This window comes from Diabrotica undecimpunctata, chromosome 7 (assembly GCF_040954645.1).
Source record: "Diabrotica undecimpunctata isolate CICGRU chromosome 7, icDiaUnde3, whole genome shotgun sequence".
Taxonomy (NCBI): domain Eukaryota; kingdom Metazoa; phylum Arthropoda; class Insecta; order Coleoptera; family Chrysomelidae; genus Diabrotica; species Diabrotica undecimpunctata.
The window spans coordinates 111,939,971-111,967,350 of record NC_092809.1 but is presented as its reverse complement, the minus strand read 5'-3'; the positions used below and the strand labels follow the sequence as shown (position 1 = coordinate 111,967,350).

General features: G+C 33.9%; 1 protein-coding gene across 2 annotated transcripts in view; it reads left to right on the top strand.

Annotated features, from left to right (window-relative positions):
- LOC140445716 (uncharacterized) overlaps window positions 1-27,380 on the top strand; it is a 59,177-nt gene that overhangs the window by 551 nt on the left and 31,246 nt on the right. The window contains exon 1 of one of the 2 annotated variants that reach the window (XM_072537993.1): window positions 4,550-4,663. The exons of the other annotated variant lie outside the window; for it this stretch is intronic. The gene's annotated coding sequence lies outside the window, so the exon portion shown is untranslated. Of the gene's footprint in view, window positions 1-4,549; window positions 4,664-27,380 lie in introns of those variants that run through there. 2 annotated transcript variants of the gene reach the window in all.

The following is a 27,380-nucleotide window of genomic DNA, read 5'->3' as shown; positions in this document are numbered from 1 at the left end:
GCGTTGTGGCTGTGTCGGGTCTTGTTTCTGAGGCATATGTCATTATTGGTCTTACGCTGGCTAAATTCTTGAGTTCATCTCAGTGTTAATGTGTCTGTTTCGCCATATAGGGTTATTAAGTCATCCTGCCTATTTGCTTTTTGTACTTGATCTCACACTTCTTTGTCCAGGTCTTCATAGTTGGACAGTGTAATTCCCAGGTATTTTATTTCCATTACTTGTTCAATACTGATGTCATCAATTTCTATTTTACATCTGGTTGGTTCTTTGCTGACTACTATTGTTCTAGTTTTCTGAGATGAGATTGTCATATTAAATTCTTTTGTTCTTATGTTAAGTCTGTGGGCCAGTCTTTGCAGACTAACTTCATCTTGGGCTATCAAAATGGACGTAACAGAGTATTTTTATTTCTTTGTTTCCCATTCTGGAACTCCGCCAGCAGTTTTGTTGGGTGGATCAAGTAGCTCGGCAGAACTGTTGCCGGTCCCAAGCCCGGATAAAGGAGAAGGGGGTCTACAGCCAGGTTAGCACCCTACTGATAGACTTTAAAACCATACAGCTCATACAAACAGGATTATGGTATATTTTTAAAGGTATAAAATAGGCGATGCCAGTATTTAGAAGCTCATAGAACAACCCAATCATTTATGCCAATATTGCCTAGACATTTTACCCAATCAATAGATGATAAATTAATATTTAAATCCATATAATTGCCATTTGTAAAATCATAGTAAAACTCATTACATACAAGATTTCTAGACTAAAGTGCTTTTAAAGTAGTTATACTAAAATCAGAACTAGTATGATACAAACTGAAATTCGTACGAGGTTCAACCTCCTCAGTTACAACACAATATCTAGAATTAAAAAAAAAACTAAATCTAAAAATATATTGAGATCATTTGGTATGTTATTGTGGTGAAAAATAACAGTAATAACAGAAAAATAAGTAAAGATTGAGCCAAATCAATTGCTGGGTCACCTGCTGGACACTGGCCTACTGTCCCATTGGACCACAACGCCTTCGGCAGATTGTAATCACCTAGCAGGTAAACATTCGTAGCTGGATATTATTGAATCAATCCCTCAACTGTCTCACAATGCACACTGTAGATTTCATGTGAAAACTGTGGGGGGATGTAGATTCCAGCAATAATAAAATGGGTATTATTAATTAGATAGAAGAAATATACTTTCTCCACCCTTGTTTTTTCACCTCCGCTGGACTTATGGCTAGTATTGCAATTTCTATCGCAACGGAAAATACGAAAACCTGTACATTTAAGTTGACAATTAGAAAAGTCCTTATTTAAATTACTTTCAACCATGACAATAATGCCATAATTACTGCTCACCACCCTTGATATTAGTTCATGTAATTTGGTAAGGAGATCTCCGGCATTTTGAAAATAGACCTGGGGTGCCGCCGTGGCATTTTAGTTTCCACAACAGGCTCATCGTTACGGTACCTAATGACCAAATTCTTCTCACTAGTTGAAACCCTAGCTTCCAGATTAGTCTTGACTTTTTTATAGGCTTCCCGTTGCATCAGTGTCTGATCATAGGACATTTTATAGCGTGTCCCCTGCAATTTTTTCCCAGATTTTATTGCCAGCCTTACTGTATCCATATTGCAAATAACTTTGACGGCTCTTGCCTTGTTATTTTTGATTAGTCCAACACGAATAACTTTCTTTATTGTTGCGAGTTCCTGCTACATCCCCAATTTATTAAAAACCTCATCGACTATGGACTTATTACGAGCAATACGGTCCTTTAAATTTGTGGAATTAGAATCAGGAATATTATAAACTAACAAACTGTTGGCTCTTATTGTTCTCTGAGTCACCTTATACTCTATTGCTTGCTAGACAACCGCATGCTTCATAGTTTGCACTTTCTCTTCCAATTTAACAATTTTACGCAGCATAGCTGGAACACTCTTTAATGCTTTGCGACATTCCTGACAAAAGAACATAAGAGTACGTTTTTTAAAGACAACTGCTCAGAGGCAGAAAGACCAGAGCATCCTTCGGCTAGATGAATGCGAGAGGAGCAGGCCGTAAATATTGAATAAGCAGAGGAGTTAATGATGGTCCGTTGCAAGTGGAGACATATTTTTAAGTTAGCAAAGATCCACCTCGGATTGTAGTGCTAGAGAAAATGAGAAGAAGAAGTAAAAAAGGTACTTGATTTATAAGGTTTTAAATAATTTATAGTCAGAAGACAGACGGTGTTTTTGAAGGAAGGATAAGACTTATAACGAGAGCCTAATATCCTGTGGAATAATTCCGTTTGCGAATTTTCATAAAACCTTGCAATCATGTCTCCTAAGCATTGTGTTTTTTGTTTGATGTCAAAATATGCCTTGGTTCATTTTTTAGAGCCAAATGAATTTGCCACCCACAATTAAGGACTTTTTTAATTATGATTATTCTGGAGTTATTTCGTAATACGTCAGGTGACTTTGGTGACTTTTATCATTATGTCATATTGACACTAACATTTTATTTACCTATGATTGATCATGCTTCTTAGTGTCGAAGATTGTGCGAAAGCCGTTGCTCTGGTTTAAGATGGGCGAAATTATGAATAGGTCGCTAGATTACTACACATTCATCGCTCTAGCATCCAAAGAGTAGTGGAACGTTTTATACGAACTGGAACAAACAAGTGTAAAGCGGGAAGTGGCAGGAAGCGCAAAACTACCGCTTTAGATGATCGTTTTATACGAGTCAACGCTTTGCGGGATCATCATTTAACAGCGGTGCAAACAAGAAATCAGCATCAAGAGGTTAGAGGCAATAATATGCGTGTATTTGTGTATAAGTGTATTTACAGTTCGTCAAAGATTACATGAATTTGGTTTGCAAAGTTACAGACCAGCAACTGGGCCCAAATTACTTTCACGGCACAGAGTAGCTAGACTACAATTTTCCAGGAAACATTTACATTGGAATTCACGACAATGGAGTAATGTTCTTTTTACGGATGAGTCGAGATACTGTCTTCACTCATCAGATGGGAGAGAACGAGTATGGCGTCGAACTGGAGAGAGATTTGCGGAGTGCACTTTCAGCCCCAGTGTTAGCCATGGAGGGGGTTCGGTGATGGTATGGGCAGGAATATCCCGAGTGGCGCACACTGAATTGGTATTTATTGAGGGTTCGTTGACTGCACACCGATATATTGAGGAAATTTAGCGAATCACGTAGTACCCTTTTCTCAATATATCGGCGATGATTTTCTATTAATGCAAGATAATGCTCGATCCCACTCTGCAATATGTGTCATGCAATATTTAAAGGTATGTTGGTATTAATAAAATGAACTGGCCAGCGTGTTTGCCAGATCTGAACCCAAAAGAGTACGGTTGGTACATGCTTGGTAGAAATATTAGAGGTCGAGAAGTCGCATCAGCCTCAATTAACGAACTTCGCTTGGCTCTAGAAGAGGAATGGCAAAACATCCAGCAAGATGATATTCGCAACCTCATAGACAGCATGAGCCGACGTGTACAGGCAGTTATAGAGGCTAGGGGAGGCAATACAAAGTATTAAGTTATTTTTTACTAGTTTTTCTTTGTTATTTGCGTACTTAGGCTAAGTTACATTTAAGTTGTTTTTTTTTTATGTTTTGTTATTGTTATCATTGATGTTATTGTTATCACCAAGATCATGTCGATGCTTTTAATCATTATTTAAATACAGTGCTTTTGGGATGTCTATATGACATTCCTTCGATATCAGTCCCCAAAGCCCCTATCGTCGTATTACAAATTAATACAAAAGATAATGGTAATAATAGGAAAAGTCGTAAATTGTGGGTGGCAAAGTCATTTCGCTCCTAAAAATGAACCAATTCATATTTTCACATGAAACATAATACTTAGAAGACATGGTTGCAACCGAAAAACAAGGTTTTACGAAAATTCTCTAACGGAATTATTCCACAAGATGTTTCAAAGTTAGGATAAAAAACCACCTTTCGATTAACTCCGTATAATAAGTCAAATACAAAATTTTATTAAAAAACTCACTATACTGAATTAAAATTTATAAATTTTTACACAGTGTGCTAAAAAAATTATCAAAATAGGGATAAAAATAAATTTCAATTTGACCAAAATTTTCTCCGTTGCGTTTTTTTGCATCTGAGTATATATATATATATATATATATATATATATATATATATATATATATATATATTTTATTTTTTTATTTATTCGTATTATTTGTTTATCCACATTGTCTCGTGATTTCCAGCTAATACATTACCATTTTTGATTTTAACATAGAAATTTAACTTGTCAAAAGATGTTAGACCAACATTTATTCCTTTGTTTATACTTTTGAAATAACCACACCACAAGTGTTATTGTCTCACTAATATTTATAATTTTGATTTCCAAAAAAACGACTTAAGTATAGTGATACTACAAAGTCAATTTTTCATTTCATAAATCTTAAAATAAGAGAAAGTTTTGTTATTGTTTGTGAACATACAGATCGTGATTAGCAGTTGACAACATTATATAAGCACTCCCTCTTCGAAATGAAATAAGACAGTATTAGCTACTGAGTGGTCTGTGACAAAACGTGTTACGTGGGTGATTTAAATATGTCTTCCCGTTGATAAAAAACGCCTTGAACAGGAGGTAACTTGCATATTCAGACATATTTTATTTTCTAATTTATTAGTTTAAAAAATTAAATAGTGTTTAAAATTATTTAATGTATTTAATCCATTATATGCATAAATTAATGTACATTATTAATATACCAAAAACTTTTAAATGAAAGAGCTTTACTCACTTATTTCATCATGTATAATTCTATCTTTTTATAGTTGTATATTCTTTATGTATTTTCTTTTTGCATGTGATTAATTCGTAGAAAAGACGTTTATTGTCTTTTTCTATTTGTCCTGCAGTTTAAAGTGTTCCATCCAAAGTTCTCTGTATTTGTATTTTTCATTGTATTTAACTTGTTTCGTAAATATTATTTTCAAAGCTTTAGTTTGAAATGTATCTTTATTTTTGAATGTACCTACCAACTTAAAGTAATTATATGTCAGAATATGAATCTTTAATGTAAGTTGTTGAGATTATAAAATGTATATTAAGATCTATATTATACATTAAGAGCGATTTGTGATTTAGCGTTGGTTATATTCAATTTAAGAAAATACGTATGTATGTATAGCGTTAAAAAGCCTTTTAGGCCCATTGCTGGATGGATAATTTCCATCGTTTTCTGTTCTGTTCTTAGCTATCAGCTTTCAATCTCTGATTCCCATCTCTTTGACATCGTACGTCACTACATCTCTCCATTTCTGTCTTTATCTTCCTCTCTTTTTTTTGCCCTCAGGTACTCTCCAAACAATATTCTTGACTAGTCTATTACCTTGCATTCTTTCTAGATATCCGAGCCATTCTAATCTATGTTTTTTCACCACTTTTGTTATTGTAGAGTTAGCATACAATTGGTACACTTCTGCAATAATTCCTCTTTCCCATTCTCCCTCTATTACTTTTTCACCAAACATTCTGCGAAGCATTTTTCTTTCCCATGCTTCAAATCTGTTCTGTATGGTTTTGTTCATAGTCCATAGTTAGTCCATAGTCCATAGTCAACGAAGAATGGCAGTAGAACAAGACATACTCAGCTACATCGAAGAAAAACATTTAATTTGGAATTTTTGGAATGCAAACAAAAAATAAGTTGAAATTTACTTACGACGTCATATTTTAATGTTTTGTTTAAAAGAACAAAATTAATAGTTGGTTTTCCGTCCTCGAGCGTTGACTACTGCTTGTAACCATCGTGGAATGCTCTAAATAAAATCTTGAATATATGCTTGAGGAATTGCATATCATTCTTCTTGTGCTATATGGGTTAGCTCTTTTGGTGTCATATAAACAGGATTTCTTTTCCAAATGCTACATCTTAAGATGTCCCACAAATACTAGATCGGATTTAAATCCGGGCCATATGGTGGCCAATAAAATCTTTCAATTATCGTGTATTATCAAATGGAAAAACATGATCTTCTAAAATGTTTTCAATGTACATGTCAGCTGTCATTCGCTCAATCACACCCTCAAGTTCAGTATGTCCTTCCCAAGTAATACCACGCCGATAGCACTATGCTGCCACCATCAAAAATAACGTGGTGTGAGGTTAAAACTGGTATACCGGTCGTCAACTCTTCTGTAGACGAATTTTTGTGCATGTGGCGTCCATAAATGAATTCTCGTTTGATCTGTGAACAAAACATTTTAGTAGCAGTATTCACTGCTCGATAGTCCAATTAACATACCCAATTAAATTATTCCATATTTTTATCCATTTTTATATGAAGCAGTTAAAGACTCCCTTCTTCATGAAAATTATTGTTAGAGAGTTTTCCTCTTCTTCTTCCTGTTTAAGCATTTGTTGCCTGCTACATCACACTTTGCTTTATCTTTCCAACGGGCGTGCTACATATCTTCTTGCTTTTGATTTGTAATTTGGTTAGTTAGCCGATTTTTATGAATTCTGTTTACATGCTGTTTCTATTTTGTTTTATATTCCTTTATTATCACATTGGTCGCCTTAATATTTACTTTTTTTTAAGTTTACTCTCGACAACTAATTATCATTGTCACGGGAACTAAAACTATGTTTGCGATATTTGTTAAAATGAAACTGAATGAACTGAAAGTACCGCATTCAAGTAGGATATGATGAATGGAAAGCTATGTGTTCTTAAAGCGTTCACAAACTAGACCGTTACCAAAACTGATGAGGTAACCATGCGTGGGTCGAGTGTGACCTAATCTTATTCTTCTGATTATTGCTTTGTCTCTTCTTTTTTCTACAAGGCTATACGGAAACCGTATTTTTGGTTTTATTTGGTGTACTTTGGATGTGATTTTACTCCATTGATCTTGTTAATTTTCCAATACCGATTGCTTAAAGAGATATTTTAGGTCTTGATATAGCTGTATTCTTTTAACTGGAAGATTGAGACAATAAACTTCCTTCAATTGTGTACCTTATTGACTATTGGATATTGTGAGCTTAAGGTTCTTAGAGAATGAATCGATAACAGTAAGTCGGTGCATATGGCTACACTTTTTTTGCTTTTTGGTGTCACTTTCAGAGCTATATATTTCATATAATTTCGCTGTGTATATATTACACATTGTAAAAAGTCGAAATGACGTTATTGTTTGGTCTATTGTAGTAACTGCGTAAATTGTACCATCTTCACCCTTACTGGCATCAGCGTAGAATATTGTGTCAAACTTTTCCTTATCTACCATTTTATTGAATTTTTATCTAATTAGAAGGGTGCGAGTTTCCTTTTTGTTGTAATTATATAGACTAGTATTAAAAGTGGACAGCTTTCTGGTCCAAGGCGAGATATGAGGGATATAAATGGGGATTATATTTGAAAAATATATATTGTTAATTAACTGTAATTTACGGTCAATTGGGCTGACTGATCTAAGTTTAAATATGGGCACTAATTGTGTGTGTGTATGTGCGTGCGTGTGTGTGTGTCTTGCCACAAGATCCCCAGCTGAATTAGGGATTAGCAGAAACTTTTGTAAAGTAATTCAGAAGGAATCTTTATCTCCAAATGATCAGGAACGTTCATAGGCTTTGATGTGAAGGCTTTTATAGAGACTAATTGAAAGATATTTATTTTGAATGACATTAAGAAAATTAAGGGGAGAGTTGCAGCGGATATGTAGAGTATGCTACTGTAATCCAGTCTGGACATGATTAGAGCTAGGTGAATTCTAAGTAATACTTACTCTTTAGCTCCCCAATGACAGTGAGCAAGGGATTATATTAATTCTCCTTAAGTAATTAGCCTTAGTTTCTTTTATATAGTTTCGTCAGGACAGTATTTTATCAAATTTATCTACTACACGAAGAGAAGTTCCATGAAGCTATAAATCTATAAATTTGGCGTGAAAATTTGAATATACTTGCGTACTTTTTATGACCAATTGATACTCTGTAGGTTGTTTTAAAGCAAGACTTATGTACTGGATTTGGTTTTACCTTGACAAAATAGTAAGAGATCAACAGCGTAAATAGCGTGCTGCACTGGTGCTTTTGTCATAGAAGCATATGTTATTAATACAGATCAATAATAGTGTAGTGCTAAAAAAAGAACCTTGGTAACCCATGTCCTACAGCTTGTGGTGCACACACTTTACCATTTATGGACACTTGAAACATTCTATTAGTACCAAAGTATCCATATGCTGGAAACATTATTTCTGTTAAAAAGTAAATAGTAAAGTTCGATATGTTACTTCTAATTTGAGGTCATTAAGTTTTGCAAGAATTACTGATTTTGAAGTATTATCGAAAGCATTTTGTATGTCTAGAATAACGGCTATTACCTCATTCTTGTTTTCCATGGCGTGCGCAATTTCAGAACCTAGTGTATCCAGGTTATCAAAAGTACATCTATTTGGTCTAAATCCTAACTAGAATGGATTTAGAAATATTTTTAGGGGTAGTAGAATTTATAAAAAAATGTGAATCTTTTATGGGCGGCACGCAGTTTGTATTTCGTGAAGGGTGAACAAAAAAAGCTTTATTTAGTATTCAGGTTCCAGTTCAATACTATAGGGATGTGTCAGTACCAATATACGCTTGTTTTATAAATTATAAAAAATCTTTTGACTATGTTTAACACATAAAACTTTCGGATACTCTTTAAAGGGTTGGCGTGGATAATCGTGATTTAAAGTTACCAATTTGTACTGGAACCAGACTATCCAAAAAAAAATTAAATACTAATGATCTGATCTATAATGGCAATAGAGCAGCTTATAAAAGAAATATGGACACAGAAATCCCTCCCCAATGAATGAAATATTGGAATACTTTGCACCATACACAAAAAAGAGATATTTTTGATTGCTCTAATCACAGAGGAATTACGCTTCTACATGTAGCGTACAAAATATTTTAAACAGTACTGTCACCGTATGGCACCATATGCAGTACGGATAGTAGGAAAATACCAGGTAGGTTTCAGAGGTGGTAAATCGACAATTCATTGAAAAAAAAAACACTGAAATATGGCATTAATAGTCATCACATATTTATAGACTACAAAGCAGCCTACGAGCCTACGACTTTATGAATAGAAGAGAAATGTAAAAAGCAATGAATGAGCTAAGCAACCAAATCAGTTGGTAAATTTAACTTTATCTTGAAAAAGTTGAATGTAGAGTACAAATTGTCTGAACCGTTTAAAACAAATAACGGGCTGTGCCAGGGAGATTTTATCTCTGTATACTGTTCAATCTGGCTCTGGAAAAAGTAATACGTATGTTACAAATCACAATCACTGATTTAATATATGATAAATTAGTGGAAATCCTGGCCTATGCTGATGATATCAATATTGTTGGGAGAAGGGAAAACGCTGTACGAGAGGCGTACGTATCATTAAAAGAATCAGCTAAAAGAGGGTTTTAATATTAAACACCAACAAAACGAAGTATATGAAAATATGCACGCAACCACAAATCCTACGACCACTTGTTATAGAAAACGACGTTATAAAATAATAATACTATAATAAAATAATAAAATAATAAAATAATACTACCCCAGAGATAAACTGTAGAATTTGCACGGCCAACAGATGCTATTTTGGGTTCAATCTCCTTAAATTCTCAATTATATCGAGAAATGCAAAAATTGAACCCTACAAAACAATAATACGCCCAGTCCTAACATATGGTTCAGAGACCTGGACTCTAACAAAAAGTAATCAAAATATGTTAAGATGTTTCGAAAGAAAAGTACTATGGCGAATCTATGGAGCAGTGAATGACAATAGAGTGTGGAGAAGACGATACAAATTCGAACTTTCTAGAATATACCAGGAACCAGATATCGTAAAACATATTAAGATAGGACGTCTGAGGATGCAGTTCATATAATGCGGATGGAACAAAATAAACCAGCTAGAAAAACGCTCCTTGATAGCTCCATTGGTCAGAGTCGAAGAGGAAGACCCAGTACAAGGTTCCTTGATAACATCGATGAAGACATGAGAAATACGGGACTACGTGCTTGGCGGAGGAAGTCGGTCGATAGGGACGACTGCAGAGAAATTCTTGAGGAGGCTAGGATCCATGCAGGTTTGAAGTCAGAATGATGATGACTAGTTATCTGAAGAGGTTATAATTAGAAAAGATGTTTGTTAGTTTATGCACAGTATCTCAGCTGTTATTCAACGTTTACAGCTACAAAATTATAGAGAATGTACTCTATAACTGCGAAAAAGGCCTGGCCATAAATGATAAAAATAAACAACTTAAGGAATGCCGACAACACCGTTGTAATTTCAAACCTGAAGGATTTACAAGAGTCGCTCAATCGAGTTGTATTCAAAAGTCCTGATTTCGGGCTTAACCTGAATCTATGAAAAACAAAGTGGTTGGTGGTCTTAAAAACAAAAAACGTTAGCGGCATATTGGAAGTAAATGGCCTTTAAGTAGAACAGGTTTAATCCTACAAATACCTAGCTTGCGAGCTTAATAAAAACTGGGATAATGTGCAAAAGATTCGTGCAAGAATCTAACAGGACAGACAGTCATTTATCAAAATGAAATAGATTTTGTGTAGACGCGATCTTAGTACGACACTACGAATTCGGGTGTTGTGCTATTGAGTATTTTCTATTATGACGTGTATAAAAACTGATAGTCCTTGGAACGTGGTGCTACAGTCATCATCATTATCATCATCAAGATTTCATTTATCACGTTAACTGCTGGACATAGGCCTCCCTTAAACTCCTCCATTCTTTGCGATTTTGTGCTCTTTGTTGCCAATTTTTGGTGATACGCCATACGTATAATATCGTCAGCCCAACGTGTAGGTGGTCTTCCTCTACTACGTTTGTCTGCTCTTGGCCTCCAATTTGTGATGTTGCTCTTCTATTGTGAGTCGTGCATTCTCGCTACATGACCTGCTCAATTCCATTTCTTCGTTTCTTATTCGTTCCCGCAACGTCACTCCCAGCACAATTCAGTATATGGACTTATTTTACTATCTAATTTTCTTTTAGGATAGTGCACTCGGTGACTTTCTTGTAAGGCGTTTGTGATGCAATTATTCAAGTCGTTAAGATCGTTCTCGGAGGTTTCATGCAGTAGTAGCTTATTATTGATATGTGCCTGATATTGGTTAATATCTAATGGGGGTGTCCAGATACCATGAGATTTACTTTTAATCATTATGTTCCTTTCTCTTTTTATGTTGATTTGGACTTTTACCCGTATCATTCTGTGGTAACTGCTTTATTAGGATGCTACAGTAGGATGCTCAAAATATCATAGATTGACACAGTGCCTAACAAAGAAGTCTTTCTAAGATTAGATTAAAAATAATAAAATATTGCTTACTGTAAAAAAACGCAAGCTTTAATATCTAGTCTACATCTTAAGAAATGACAAAATACAAACTCCTAAAATGAATATTAGAAGAAAAGATCGAAGAAAAGAGAGCTCCAGGCCGTAGGCGTACTTCTTGGCTAAAGAACCTTAGATAATGGTATAGAGTCAGCACAACGACTCGCTTTAGAAAAGTTGTTGACAAATGTTGATGGTACTTAAAGAAGAAGAAATACTTTGAAAACATGCACAAATAAGGTTATCATTGCTATAATGATTGCCAACATTTGGTAACGAATATGCGCTAAAAAAACAAGTAAATATTTTAATTTATAATTATTCCAATAACAAACTTTAGGTATAAATTTAGTACTCAAAATTATATACTTGATATAATAAAAAATAATAAACAGGAATAGCATTACAACTATTTATAAACAATAACTATTCGTTGATATTTTTAATTTTAAAACTTAATTAAAAAGCTTTTATAAACAATATACAAACCCTGACATTATAGTTCAAACATTTGGCACCTTATCTGCTTGGATATAATGATGTTTGGAATTATTAAAAGTAGGCCCAGAAACTGGACCACCAGTAATACAATCAAATTAGAAAATGCAAGAGAAACAATGCTGTAAATAATTAGGTTTTAACGATAGTGATACTATAAATAATGTATTATTCAAATAAGTACTTTAATCTTTAAATTTTAGTCGTAAACAAGTCCAAAAAACATTCTAGAGATTGTTGATTATTCAAGATAGTTACCTGATTGTCTGTATTAAGAAAGCTTTAGTTATTACTGTTGATAGTGATTTTGATTCTTTTGAATCGTATATTGAATTTGAAGTTGCAAAATTTTTACGTAATATTTCTATTCTAAAGTATAAATATCCTCAACAAGTGGAAAAACTATTTTTACATATTTCTATGCTGAAAACAGATCTAATTCATCCCAGTCAGCAAAAAAGAAATTAATAAAAGTAATATATTGGAATTCAAAATCATTTAGAAGATATAACACCCAAGAAAATAATCAAATACAACCTCCAAAAAGCTTCAAAAAATTTAATTTTGACCAAATATTTACTTTACTTCTCCGTATCGAATAAGGACAATGTATTTAAAATAACAAAAAACAGCTAAATTCTTACAGCACTTAGAAAATTATTGCCAAACATATACATGACAGTCAAAATAATAATAAAAAATAATCAGATAAATTCCTAAACTCTCCATGCCAACCTCAAACTTGTCTGAAAAATATTTCAGCTGAACATGTATCTAACTTTATAAAAACCAAAATAAGAGCTAACGCACAATGAGACTCCGTCCACAGCAGAATTGCGGCTGGTCGGATTCTATAGCCATTTGGTTCACTTACAGATTTGCTCCAGTTATATTTATTAGCTTGGTTTTGCTGGTGTTTATATCGAGTACAGATGTTCGACTTGTTTCCGTTATTTTGTTCATTAAGTTTTGCAGCTCTTCTATGGTTTTGGAAAACACTATTGTATCAAGACAGTGTTGTACCGCAGGTTATTGAGCTTGACTCCATCTATTGAGATGCCTTCATCAATATCTTTTAAAGTCTCTTTAAAAATGTGCACCGAGTACAGATTAAATATCAGTGGTGAAATTATGCACCCCTGTCTCACTCCCCTTAAGATTTTGACCTGATCTGTATATTCTCCAGCTATTCAGAGCACCGCTGACTGATTCCAATGAAAGTTGGCTATTATTTTTAGGTCTCTTTCGTCAATCCCTGTCCTCTTCAGCACTTCCATCTTTTGTTCATGCCTGACTTTATCGAAAGCCTTCTTGTAGTCATTCAGGCATGCAAAAATATCACAGCTGACATCTTTACATTTCTAAAACAATACCGGCATGCTAAATAAAGCTTCCATCGTACTAACGGCGTTTACAAATCCAAACTGATTGGGCGCAATTTGTTCCTCGCATTTCCGGTAAATTCTTTTGTAGATGACTTTTAAAAATAGCTTCAGCAGATGGCTTATTAGGCTTATGGTCCTTTAGTCTTTACAAACTTTTGGTTCTAGTTTTTTGGGCAATGGTACGAACTCCGATTCGACCCACTCTACTGGTATGTTTTCTGCCATGTATATTTCATTAAATATTTCAGTTATTATTTTTATTTGTTCTGCAACTCTTAGCTTCACTAGTTCTGCAGTCATTTCATTAAGTCCCAGTGCCTTTCCATCCTTCATTTGTCTGACGGCTGCCGTTATTTCTTCTGGTAAGATTTCGGGACCTGAATTTTCTTCAACGATGGGTTCTTGTATTGTTCTAAGGTCGTGGAAAAGTTTCTCCAAGTATTCTTCCCATACTTTCTTTTTATCTTTTTTGGTTATGCCAAGATTTTTCCGCTGTTGAGTTTTCGGAACTTTTCAACTATCTTTACCTTTCGATGGACAGTTATCATATCGACTTTGATACTCTTCTATTTCTTGACATTGTTTTGTGTTTTTTGTTTCTCTTAGTGGTGACGGCTACCCCAGTGACATCCACCTTACTACTACTAATTGTCGGTTTATAACGTTCTCCGCCGTTTTCCGACTTCCAATCGCCACTTAGACCGGTTGTTCCATAGATCTTCTTTTATGGCCCTCTCTCTCAGTTCTTTCATCACCAAATCATCAGATCTACCTTCAAATTGACAAGAAAAATGGATGTAGAAAGCCTGGTCGGAGGCCAACGTAAAAGCAGCATGTTGCTGGCTGCACGGATGGTCACATTGTAGGTCGAACTCGATGCGGCCACGATTCGACCAGTTTTTGTTGCCAAAATATCTTATTTCGGCATAAATTGGTGCCACCCCTAGATTTCCCCTAATATACTCATTTTTAATCGTATCCTTTTTTTGTTACTCCACTCATCCATCTAAGCATTCTCATTTCCGCCTAATGAATTCATTGTTCCTCTTTGTTTTTAACTGTCCAACATGGGGCTACATTGGGCGTACATCACAGTTAATTTACAGCACTTCTTTGGAATTTCCCTTTAGTTTCATAGAAATCCTTCTGTCACGCAATACACCACTTGCTTCGTTCCACTATTTCCCCATTACTCTGTAATACTGATCCTAGAGACTTCAAACTATTACTTTTTACAATAAGTTTACTATTCGAAGATATTCTTTTAATTTGTAGTAAAGTTATCTTTAAATGAACATATTTTTTCTACTAAGATTTCGAAATTTTTCCTTGAGAGCTTGTCTTGGCTATTTCAGTTATTGTTTTAAATAGTGTTTTATAGTTGCTAAAAGTAAATTGAGCAAACTTATCTCATTTGTTTCCAGTTGTCATTTTTTTCACCAATTATAAATATTGTTAAGATTGCCTGAAGTTTGATTGTTGCAACAGCTGAGTCCTCATCTCATATTAGTACTGGTGCGTTTAGATTAAATAATTTCTATTCATTATCTTTTTAATAAATAATTAGTTTCATTTACGATACCGTGATGTGTTTAATGATTTCACTTTCATCTACGGGAAAAAGTATAATTGATCATTAAAATTTGGTTATTTATGTTGCTATAAAGACGCCGCATTATTTACCAGAGGATAAGAAAATTAGTTGTTAATTATTTTGTTCGAGAAAAATCACTCGTTACAGGAGTGTAGTTAACGAGAACAATAAAAATGTTTATTGACATGGTAAAAAATAATTACTTACTACACAATCGAGACAAAACATTGTTATCATTATGTCTGCTTGGAAACTACTAGAACTTTGGGTTAATCTATAAATAAAATATCTTAGTAAGTGGTTTATTATTACCATGCAGGATTCTAAATAGATTCATTCATTCTTGCTATAAATAAAATTTTCTAGATAAACAAAACTTATTTTTTAAATATAATTATAAAATATTGCTATATTAAACGAGATTGAAACTACTTTTATATACCTAGTCTTGCCATCAATATTGATACAAGGTATTTAACTAAAAAAATTTACACTATTGAGTTGAATTGAAAAAAATTTGCACAATTTAATACTAATATAATGAACTACAAACTACAAACAAATTATTTCAAATGTCCGCTTTTTGCCTGAATACAGCGCCGAAGTCTGTTAGGCCATTCATCGATTGCTGTACCAAAGAATATAGACGAATCTATACTCTTATCTAGGTTAGTGACATCAAGATTGGAGAAAAAATTTGATTTCTACCAACCGAGAGAGCAGGCAGGATTCCGATCAAATTATAGTACCAATGATCACCTCCATACAGTAAAGACGCTCATTGAAAAATCTATAGAATACAACAAACCTCTTGTCCTCACTTTCATAGATTTTCATAAAGCGTTCGACACGATCGAAATAGACAGCCTTATAGAAGCAATGAATGACAGCAGGATTGACCATAGGTATAGTGAACTTATTTGCAACATTCCAATCCTAACATATACAGCGGAGACAAGGATGAAAGACGAAACAACAAATCAACAATATCGAAATGAAAGTATTAAGATCAATAGCGGGCATATCATTAAGGGACAGACAAACCAACAGAAGTATATGCGAACAATGCAAAATTCAAAATATTAACAGGTGGATAAAAACAAGAAAAAAACTGGAACGAACATGTAAACCGAATAGGACCAGATATATTAGCGAACATCTGTAAAAACAACAAGCCGTATAGCAGAAGACCCGTTGGAAGGCTGCCAAAAAGGTGGAAAGATAATGTACAGTCAACAACGACTGAAACAGAATAAGAGGCAGACAAACAGGAGTAATCCTAGTCGCGCAAAGAAGAAGAAAAAGAAGATTTGCAATATTTACAAAAATGCCACTATGACTGTTAACATACACGATAAAATTAGATCAATAAACATAAAACGTGGAATAAGGCAAGGAGATACATTGTCAACGAAAATATTCATAACGGCATTGGAGTATGCCTTTAAGATGATCAATTGGGACCACAGAGAAGTAACAATAGACGGCGAAAAGCTTAACCATCTCCGTTTCGCAGATGACATTGTCCTTATCACAGATAATTTAGAAGAGGCCACAGATATGTTAAATGGATTGGACTTTGCATGTTCGAAGGTGGACATCAGAATGAACTTGACCAAAACTAAGTTTATGACAAATATAGTCCCCAATAACCATTTAACTAGTCAAGACAAAGAACTCGTGGAGAAATATACGTATTTGGGTCATGAAATAAGAATCAGCAGGGATAACCAAACATGCGAAATCCAAAGACGAATTACCTTAGCGTGGACAGCCTTTGGAAAACTGCAAAACACACTTATGGCTAACATACCAATTCGTCTCAAAAGAAAAGTATTTGACCAGTGCGTATTACCGGTCATGACCTATGGGGCGGAAACTATAACACTAACCAAGACTACGGCTTCGAATTGGAGAGTGGCACAGAAACGAATGGAGCGGTCTATGCTGGAAGTGACGTTGCGTGACCGAATAAGAAACGAAGATCTGCGAAGAAGGACAAGTATTGCTAATGTTGTGTATATGGCTCATGAAGGACGAGCAAAATTACACATTAAAGGCCAAGACAGACAAACGTAGTAGACGAAGACCACCTACACGTTGGGCTGACGACTATAGGCGTATCACGAAAAATTGGCAACAAAGAACACAAAATCGCAAAGAATCGAGGAGTTTAAGGGAGGCCTATGTTTAGCAGTGGACATGATAAATAAAGGCTGGATGATGATGATGACGATGATGACATTCCTATGCTTCCCGATTCACTTAACTTACCGTTTACTCTAGACGAAATGTACGATGTTGTTACCTTCCTAAAAGATTCTACTGCCTGACCAGATGACATTTCTCCCATATTTATTAAAAAAATCACACTCAGATACATTAAGAAAATTATTAGATCTGTAAAATACATTTTGGACGGATCAACAGTTTCCCAGGCTATGGGGGAAATCCATTATGATATCAACTAAAAAGAATGATTCCTTCGTAGCATTACCGAGTTCATTTCGACCTATTTCTTACCTTGTTCAATACGTAAAGTCTTGGAAAAAATGATAAATAATCGCCTTAACTGGTACTTGGAACGGCATAAAATATTAAATCCATTTAAGCCGTGATTTAGACAAAATGTACTACGGACAACTTGGTTACACTACAGTCTGAAATTGCCTACGCCATGGAAAACAAGAATGTGGTAACAGCCGTTGCTTTAGACATAAAATGTGCTTGCGATAGTACTTCAAAATCAGTAATTCTCGCAAAATTTAATGACCTCAAATTAGAAGGTAACATATCGAACTTTATTAATAACTTTTTAAAGAATAGAACGTTTCAAGTGTCCATAAATGGTAAAATGTCTGCACCACAAGCCGTAGAGAATGGGCTACCATAAGCTTCTGTTCTAATCACCACACTATTCTTGATGTGTATTTATGGCATATGCTCCATGATAAAAGCACCAGTCCGGTACGCTATGTACGCTGATGATCTATTACTATTTTGCAAAGGTATTAGCATAACTAGCACATGTCTGACTTCAAAACACCCCAAAGAGTATCGATAATTGGTCAACAAGAATAGGATTTAAATTTTCACCACTTAAATCAGCAGTTATCCAGTTTAGTAAAAACACTTTATATACCAAATATACAAACCAAATTTACAGCTACATGGAACTTCTCTTCGTGTAATAAATAGGCAAAAAATCTTAGGTATAACATTTGATAAGACTGTCTTGGAGAAACCATATACAAGAAAATAAGACTAATTGTTTAAAAAGAATTAACATAATTAAGTTCCTTGCTTACTATCACTGAAACGCTGAAGAAGAAGTGTTACTTAGAATGTACCGAGCTCTAATACCGAGGTCCAAACTCGATTATGGTAGCGTACTTTATATGTTCGCCAGAAATTCTCTCCTAAATTCTCTTAACATCATTCAAAATACATCTCTTAGAATTTGTCTTGGTTCCTTTAGATCTAGTCCATCTGAAAGCCTTCATATCGAAGCCTGCGAACCTCGCCTTGCGACAAAGACTTGTTTTGAATTACTTTGCAAAGGTCTATGCTAACTCCTTAAATCCAGCTGCCTATCTTGTGGCCAGATACACACAATAAGTGCCCATAGAAAAACCTAGGTCAGTATGCCCGGTCACTTCACATGTAGGTGTCACTGGTAATGAAAAAGCGGATCAAGCAGCGAAAATAGCTAATTGTACAAATTTTCCAGTCGAAAGAATACAGCTACATCAAAAGCTAAAACAGCTCTTTAAGCAATTGGTATTGGAAAATTGACAAGATCAATGGAGTAAAAGTACATACAAAGTACATCAAATAAAATCAAATATACGGTCTGTACAAAAAAGAAGAGACCAGTTTGTGAACGCTGTAAGAACACATGCCTTTTCATCCAGTATGTCCTACTTGAATGTAGTAGTTTCAGTTCCATCCGAAGACACCATAATATTAGTGGTATTCTCAGTGATATAGTTAAATGACCTGGTTTAAGGAACTCTTTAATTAGTTTTTTGAGAGACTGTAACTTATATAATATATCTATATAAAAGTCACACCGATTGTCCGGTAAGGTAACGACGCCACCTAGGAAAGAAATCTGAACTACCAACATTTGACATTTTAATCATATTTTGTTCTTAAAACGATACGGTTGATTTATTGCTTATTTAATCTACAAATTGATGATACAAATCAATTTTACTACTTCACAGTAAACATTTTTTTCGTAAAATTACTACAAATATAAGTTACTGTAATTTTAAGGTAAGATCAATGACGTATAATATATATTTATTATATGTCATTGGGTAATATAAACATACACTTACTGTAAAATAAAATGACGTTTACCAAACTTCTACGCTTTACCAAAATAAAATAAAATTAAAACTAAATAAGATTAAATAAAATTAAATAAAGGTAAATAGAGTTAAATAAAATTAAATCAAGTTCAACAGAATTACGTAAAATTAAATAAAAATTAAATAAAATTAAGTAAAAACGCTGCTATACCGTTTCTGCCTCATTTCCTATTAGCCTAAAATTACTTAAGAAAATGCTACGGTTCATTCAGCTCATTTTTTGAGCGTTTATGGTGGGGGTAGAATAGTTCGTCAGATCTTGACGTATGATACATCATTGCAATATGTTGAGACAGAAAAAACACATTGTGGTATATTGCTAAGAGGGTATTACATCATATCTCCTTTGTTATTGTTCCGATTGGAGCGTGTGATACGTTTGTATCAGCGTGAAAATAATTTAACTAAAAAACAAATTTTGATTTGTTGACTTGTCAGCCTCTGGCTGAGTACAAAATAAAAAACTGAACGAATTCTATGTTCTTGCGACATAGCAAATGAAAGGGGAGGAAGTAACGAATATATTAAATAAAAAAAACAAACAAGGCACTACCAAAAGGGTAGGTACTACACAGTATATTCATTATTAATGAACGTATAGCGATATCCGACATATCCCATAACACTATGGATGATAATAGACATATTTGCTTTATATATAAAGCATAAGGTAAATTTGCTTTATTGACATTAAAAACCTCTTACTCATTACAAAATAAACAACTAGCCTAATAAAAGGACGTGAATCAAATTATATATATATATATATATATATATATATATATATATATATATATATATATATATATATAGTCCGTCTAGAAAGTATCCGGAATTTTATATTTTTCCTAATTTTAATAGATTTCCTTTTTGTAACATTTTAAGAAAAAAGTAATGCATCAAGTAGGTTGTGCCGATAGTAGGTTATGGACAAAATCGCATGACATCACCATCTGTCAAATATTGTTGTTTGTAAACAGACCTAAGATTTGTGAAATAATGTCGCAAGTAGAAAAAAGAAAAGTGGTGGAATATTTGTATAGAAAGGGTATCCGAATCGTTAAAAAATTGGTGCAATTGACTGAACTCGCAAAAGTGAGCAGCGTCACGAGATAAAGAAGGTTTGGTTCAATCAGTTTTACAGGCCTGGAACACCATTACCGAAAATTATGGCCTTGACCTAGTTTCGGGTGTACCTGGACGTTTAGTTAAGTGTTTAGATTTAAATGGAGGTTGTATAAGTAAATGAGATGAATTATTTGTTAAAATTTTATATTTCAAGTGATAGAAATAAATACCGTAAAATTATAATTCTGCTTTCTTTTTTTCCGGATACTTTCTAGACGGACTATACTATATGGACTGTGGAAGTTGAATCAATCTTCACCTGTTGGCTGGCTAACCAGTCACAACGTAGATTTTATAATATATGATATTTTGGATTGACCTCGCTTGCTTTGTTCATTGGTTTTCTCAACCAATCACTGGAGGGAAAATGATGATCTTAACCACCTTTTCCTTTCATTTTTTGGTTTTTTACTGACAAGTTGTCACCCAAATTTATCATATTCTTTAAATGTACCGCTCTATTGCACTAGAGGTTGGTATTTCGCCTTGCTGTTCTGTCATATTTTGACCTCAAGGCCACTGTCTTTTCACGTTGTTGGCGTGGGTGTTATACCTGTCGCTTTCATTTAGCTGCAGCATCTAATAAGCTAAAGACTGGTAACTTCATTTTACTTTTAAATATTATATTTCGATCTTAATCTATTCAATAATGTTACCTAAAGTCATTTTTTTATATATATGTACGATTATCACATGTTCTTTTGCTGTGCTAAGTTTGTTAATTTGTAAACTGTACCTAGTTTCAATTAATTTTTTATACAACTTGATCTCAAAATGTCCATTGTCGTAAGCTTTTTCACACATTTAATATCATTGACTGCTACATGTCTTTTTAAGGTAACACACATGTAATAACTTTTCTATGGATGTTTGGTTTTTCATAGTGTTCTTTTTAGATGAACTAATGATGCTTTCTGATTAGAAAGCGAAACGTCTTCAATAAATAGATGAAGTAGCCACCTTCTTTGTCTTTTATTTCTCCACTTTGACCGAAAAACCCACCACTCTTCGAGTGTCCCTTAATTTATATATATATATATATATATATATATATATATATATATATATATATATATATATATATATATAAAATTTTCTGATTATATTCGTTAGGTATAAACATCAGAAGGTTGGCTTTTGGGAACTAATTTTAAATAAATAAATATCACTACCTATCAATTATCCAAGTTTTGTAAACCTATATCTATTATCTGATCGGCGTTTAGTTTTCATTTTAAACCTATATCACAGGAAATGGGATATTTCAGGTCAAAATTAAACTATGAAAATATTCCCCAAACAGTAAATGTATTCAGAATGAATTTACTGCAATGCAATAAAAACTTCTTCATTCCAATTTTCTTTACAATAGTATCATATTACCTATCATATTTTCAATAAATCACAAAAAGACCCTCCTAAATATTTAATACTTGGAAACGTAATACGACCAAGAAATCTGATACACCCTTTGGTAATAAATACAGTGAAAATACATCCAATATAATTTAGTCAAAAGTGAGTGAACTACAATTTTCTTGTGAGACGGGTAAGTCATTTAACAAATACTGGTGTATATAGGTATTTAGAATTAAATTCAAGAGTTTTCTATAAAATCGAAATAAATGTATACATGGCTAAAATTTTCTATAAATGTTTTCTTTTATTAATATAGCCTTAATTTCACATATCAGTATTCTGACAAGAGTTTTATCCTCTCTTAACCCACACTTTGCAATTATGTACTCTCTCATTTGTGTCGCACATTGTGTCATTTAGGAAAATAGTGTTTAAATTAGTTTAGACATGTTAATTCTTTTTATATTTTTCAAAAAACATTACTACCAATTTAGAAATTAAAATTTTGAAAAATATTTAATTCTAAATTCATTCTGTATTAGATTTTTAATTATAATATCAGTTTGTGTGTGTCATTTATAATATCAGTTTAATTATGTATGAGATTTAAACTAATAAAAGATTGGTTAGTTAATCGATTTAAAAAACAGAAAATTTCTCTCCGGCCGAAATGCACGGGGATTTTGAAAACTGTTCCACACATTTTTATTTTGTGCGTATCCTAATAGACGTTGGAAATATTGGTTTTTTTAATTGTTTGAAGAATAAATAAGGGCTTTTGGTTAGGTACTCTTTTTCAAGATATTTTGTTGTTCTTATGATCAGGGTTATTTCAAAATATGTAATTCAATAAATCATTGAACTTATTTACGAAGTTGAAAAATATTTAAATTAATGTTTGATTGTTTTTCCTTGCCAGTGATTTTATCTGTAAAAGACTAAAGATATTTGTTTTCTCTCTTCTTCACAATAAGTTTTAAAAAAATGTTTTTTGAATGTTTCTACAGCTTTTGAGTTTATTTTTTAGATCTGAGCATATAATGGCTAGTAAACATGTGTTGTAGATATCCAGTATTCATAAGTTTTTCACTAATGACAACAAAACTACTATTAACTATTTAAACTACGAGAAAAAGAAAATATATTTAGTCTTTTGGGGATAAAATTACTATCACTTAAAATAGAATAAGACAAGAATTTAAAAATTTTGAACTTCGTAAATAAATTTAATTACTTATTAATAAATTTTGAAATAACCCCCATAAAAACAACAACAAAATACCTTTAAATACAGTAAAAACTAATTCAAGTTTAAACCAAACAATAACATAACCTTAAAATATGAACATTCATAGTAAATATCTTAAAGCTTTGATATTCTTACCTCACAAATTCACAAACAACAAATAATACCAATCGTACAGAATTAATATTCATAACCAAAAGTCCTTATTTATTCTTTCAGATGTTTAATTTAATCGGAGCATCTAGTTAGTGATCGTCCTCTTGATCTTCTCCCCGGAACGTTTCCAGAAACAATTAATTTCTCCAAACTATCGTCACCTCTGTGAACCACGTGACCGAAGAATTGCAGATTACGTTGCAGACATATTGTGGACAACCTTTTCTTAATCTCGAGTTGGTTTAGAATGCAAACGTTTGTCCTATTAGCTGTCCAAGGTAAGCGCAGCATTCTTCTCCAGCACCACATCTTAAAGGCATCAATTTTTTGTCGGCCGCCACAAAGAAATATTGAGAATACAAGGGCATTCATCAGTATCATCTTGATATTTTGAGAGATAGATCTGTCTTTCCAAACTTTAGTTAGGCGACTTATCACATTGTTTGCCATACCAATACGTCTCCGAACTTCTGTTTCACAGTTATCATCGTTAGTTATACTAGACCCTAGATAGACAAAACTGCCCACTAGCTGGTATTCCTCTAACATGTTAGTCAGTAGTCAGTTAAATAGTGTGAAATCTGTCGACAACCATTATTTTCAGACCAACTTTATTGCTTTTGTACTCAACTCTTCGCAGGAGATTAAACATTTCTTGCTCATTTGTTGCTATAAGTGTAGTGTCATCAGCAAATCTTAAATTGGAGATTTTCCTACCAGACACTGTTACTCTACCGTCCATCCATCAAAAGCCATCCTCATGACATGTTTACCAGAAATGTTAAATAAGTCAGGTGACAACACGCATCCTTGTCTAACACCTCTTTCGATCTTGAATTGGTTTGAGAACTTCTAATCTAGTTGTATCGTTGGTATATTGGACTGGTACAGATTTTTAATAAGTGTCACCAGGTGCATTAGTGTGCCCATTTCCATTAAAATGGACCATAGATTTATCAAGCTTACACAATCAAATGCCTTTTGGTAGTCAACAAAGCATATAATCATAGGTACTTGAAATTTTCTAGACTTTCCAGTGACTTGTCTCAGGTTCAGGATTTGTTTCCGTGTACCTTTACCCTTTACAAACCCCGCTTGATCCTGAGGTATTTGGTAATGTAGATGGGTTTTAATCTGTTTTTGATGATGTGTAACAAGATTTTGCTAGCATGACAGTGTGCGGTAGTTTTCACATCTGGTAGTAGTTTTTTTTATGTAGCGTAATATAAATTGAGGTAAACCAATCAGATGGCAATTTTCTTGAATTCAAAACAGCGACACAGATAGAATGAATGATATTTAATCCTTTGTTACCTAGTAACTGTAGTATTTCACCTGGAATTGAATCAATGCCTGGGGACTTATTTCTCTTTAGCGATTTAATTGCATCTTTGACTTCAGTGAGTAAGACAGTAGGTTCTCTAGGGTAGTCAGAGGGCCACTGATGTTCTGCTGGTACCTCGTAATTTTTGTATAGCTCGCCACAGTAGTTTCGCCATGTTTCCAATATTTCATCAGTATCGGTCTTTAGATTACCTTCCTTATATTTAATATTTAAGAAATGTAATCAGCTGTGTCTTTTGTGATTTCTTCCAATAACGCTCTGTATTCATCGTTTGTTTTGTATCTAGTTTTATGATCTTGTCTACGTTGAATTACAGTCCACGTATTATTGGGTATCCACGGCTTACGGCCCCTGGAAACCGCTGCCTCACAGTCTTTTACCGACTCGATTACCTTATCTTTGAGATAGATCCAAGTGCTCTCAGGGTCACTATCTACTTGGTCTACAGAAAGAGCTTCTTCTAGGTGATTTTTGATGGATTTAGAGACATGACTTTTCTTAGGGGTCTTCTTTTGGGGACTTTAAAATGAAGTCTAACGTTCAATACCAGGAGTTGATGATCACTTCCACAGTCTGCGCCAGGATATGTTTTACAGTTGATGGCTCACGACTTCCATCTTGATCTAGTTAGGATGTAGTCTATTTGATTTCTTGTTCGTTCATCTGGGCTGCGTCATGTGTATAATCTCCGTGGATGATGTTGATATAACGTATTTGTAATTGTAAGATGCTGTTCTTCACAGATCTCCACTAGACGGTCGCCATTCTCATTTGTCTGTCCCAGTTTATTTTTGTCTAGCTTCTTCTTCTTTTGGCATCATAACCCTGGATGGGTCTTTGCCTGTCTGGCAATGTCCTTCCATTCAGATCTCTCTTGTGCCCTTCTTCTCCATCGTCTTATGTTCATTGTTTTCAGGTCGTCTTCCACGTCATCCAACCATCTCGTTCTGGGCCTTTCTTTTTTTCGCCTTCCTATGGGCTTCCATTGTAACATTTTCTTTGTTGTTTTTGCATCGTTTTGTCTCTGCACATGTCCCAGCCATGACAGTCTTTGACTTTTCACAAATCTTACAATGTCATAACCTTCATTTAACTCATTAACCTCGTCTTTTCTCCTGATTCTCCATGTGCCATCTTCCTCTTGTACCGGGCCATATACTTTCCTCAGTATTTTTCTCTCGAATGTCCTGAGTTGGGCTTCATCTTTTTTCGTCGTTACCCAAGTTTCACATCCATAGGTTACTACGGGTCTAATCAGTGTTCTGTATATAGTCATTTTGGTTCTTTTGTCTAATAATTTTGATGTCATCAATCTTTTATTAGCATAGTATGTACGATTCCCGCTGGAAATACGTGCATTAATTTCGCTACTTACGGAGTTATTCTGATTGATTTCTGTGCCGAGATATGTAAAGGCATCCACTCGTTCGATAGTATAGTTGTCTATTGTGATATTATTTTCATTGTCAGTTATTCTTTTGACTGTCATATACTTCGTTTTTGCTTCGTTTATTTTGAGACCTCTTTTTCTTGCTTCAGGGTCAATTTGTTTAAACACTTCCATTAGTCGTGGCTTATTCCTACTAATGATGGCTACATCGTCTGCATATGCAGTAATTTGTACTGATTTGGTGTTTATATGGCCGGTTATATTGGTTTTTCTGATGACTGCCTCAAGAACTAGGTTGAATAGCATGGTTGATAGGGCATCTCCCTGTCTTACTCCCATGTTGATGTTAAACAAGGGAGTCAGTTCTCCATCTACTCTGACTGCGGCTTTTGAACCCTGCAATGTCATTTTTATGAGGCTGATGTATTTCTTAGGTATACCTAGATTACAAAGGTCTTCCAGCATTTTGTCTCTTTTCACACTATCAAAAGCTTGTTTAAAGTATATATACATATTATATAGGTCTATGTCGTATTCATAAGCTTTTTCTTGTATCGTTCTTAGTATGAATATGTTATCTGTAGTGGCTCTATTTGGTCTGAATCCATTTTGATAATCACCAATTATATTTTCGGAGTATTCTAATAATCTATTGTAGATTATACCAGAAAGAATTTTGTATATTACATTTAGCAATGTAATTGGCCTATAATTCTGGCATTCCCTCTTATCTCCTTTTTTATATATTGGCTGTATGAGGCCAACTGTCCATTCCTCTGGCATTTGCTCCTTCGTCCATATTAATGTTATTAGGTAATGGACTCTTTCCCAGAGTTCGGATCCTCCATGCTTTAATAATTCTGCCGAAATTCCGTCCGTTCCTGGTGCTTTATTATTTTTTAGTTTATTTATTATCTGAACTACTTCTTCATAACTTGGATTTTCGATGTGCAGCTCCGCCGTATAATATATTGTCTCGTTCTGATTATTTTCGTTGTCTGCATTTAGATTTTCTTCGAAATATTGTTTCCATCTCATTATAATTTTTTGCTTCTCTGTTAGTAGTTCTCCGTCCTTGTCTTTGCATATCGTTAGTTTTGGTCTAAATGACTGTGTGCTTTCTTTTATGCATTTATAGAATTTTCTGCTTTCGCGTCTGTTGTTATGCTTTACGATTTCTTGTACTTGTTTTTTCATAGCCTCTCTTTTCTTTCTTCTGCATATTCTAGTCGCTTGTATTCTTTTTTCGTTATAAATCTCACTGCTATTTCTTGTATTTCTTTGAAGTTGGTTAAGCCTAGCTTGCCTTTTTTCCTCTACTGCAGTTCTGCATTCATCATCATACCAATCCGCATTTCTTTGCCTTTTGGCTTTTCCGACAGTTTCCTCTGCTGACTCCGTTATAATTGTTTTTAATTGTCTCCATTCCTCCTCTGCAGTATCTTCCTCTC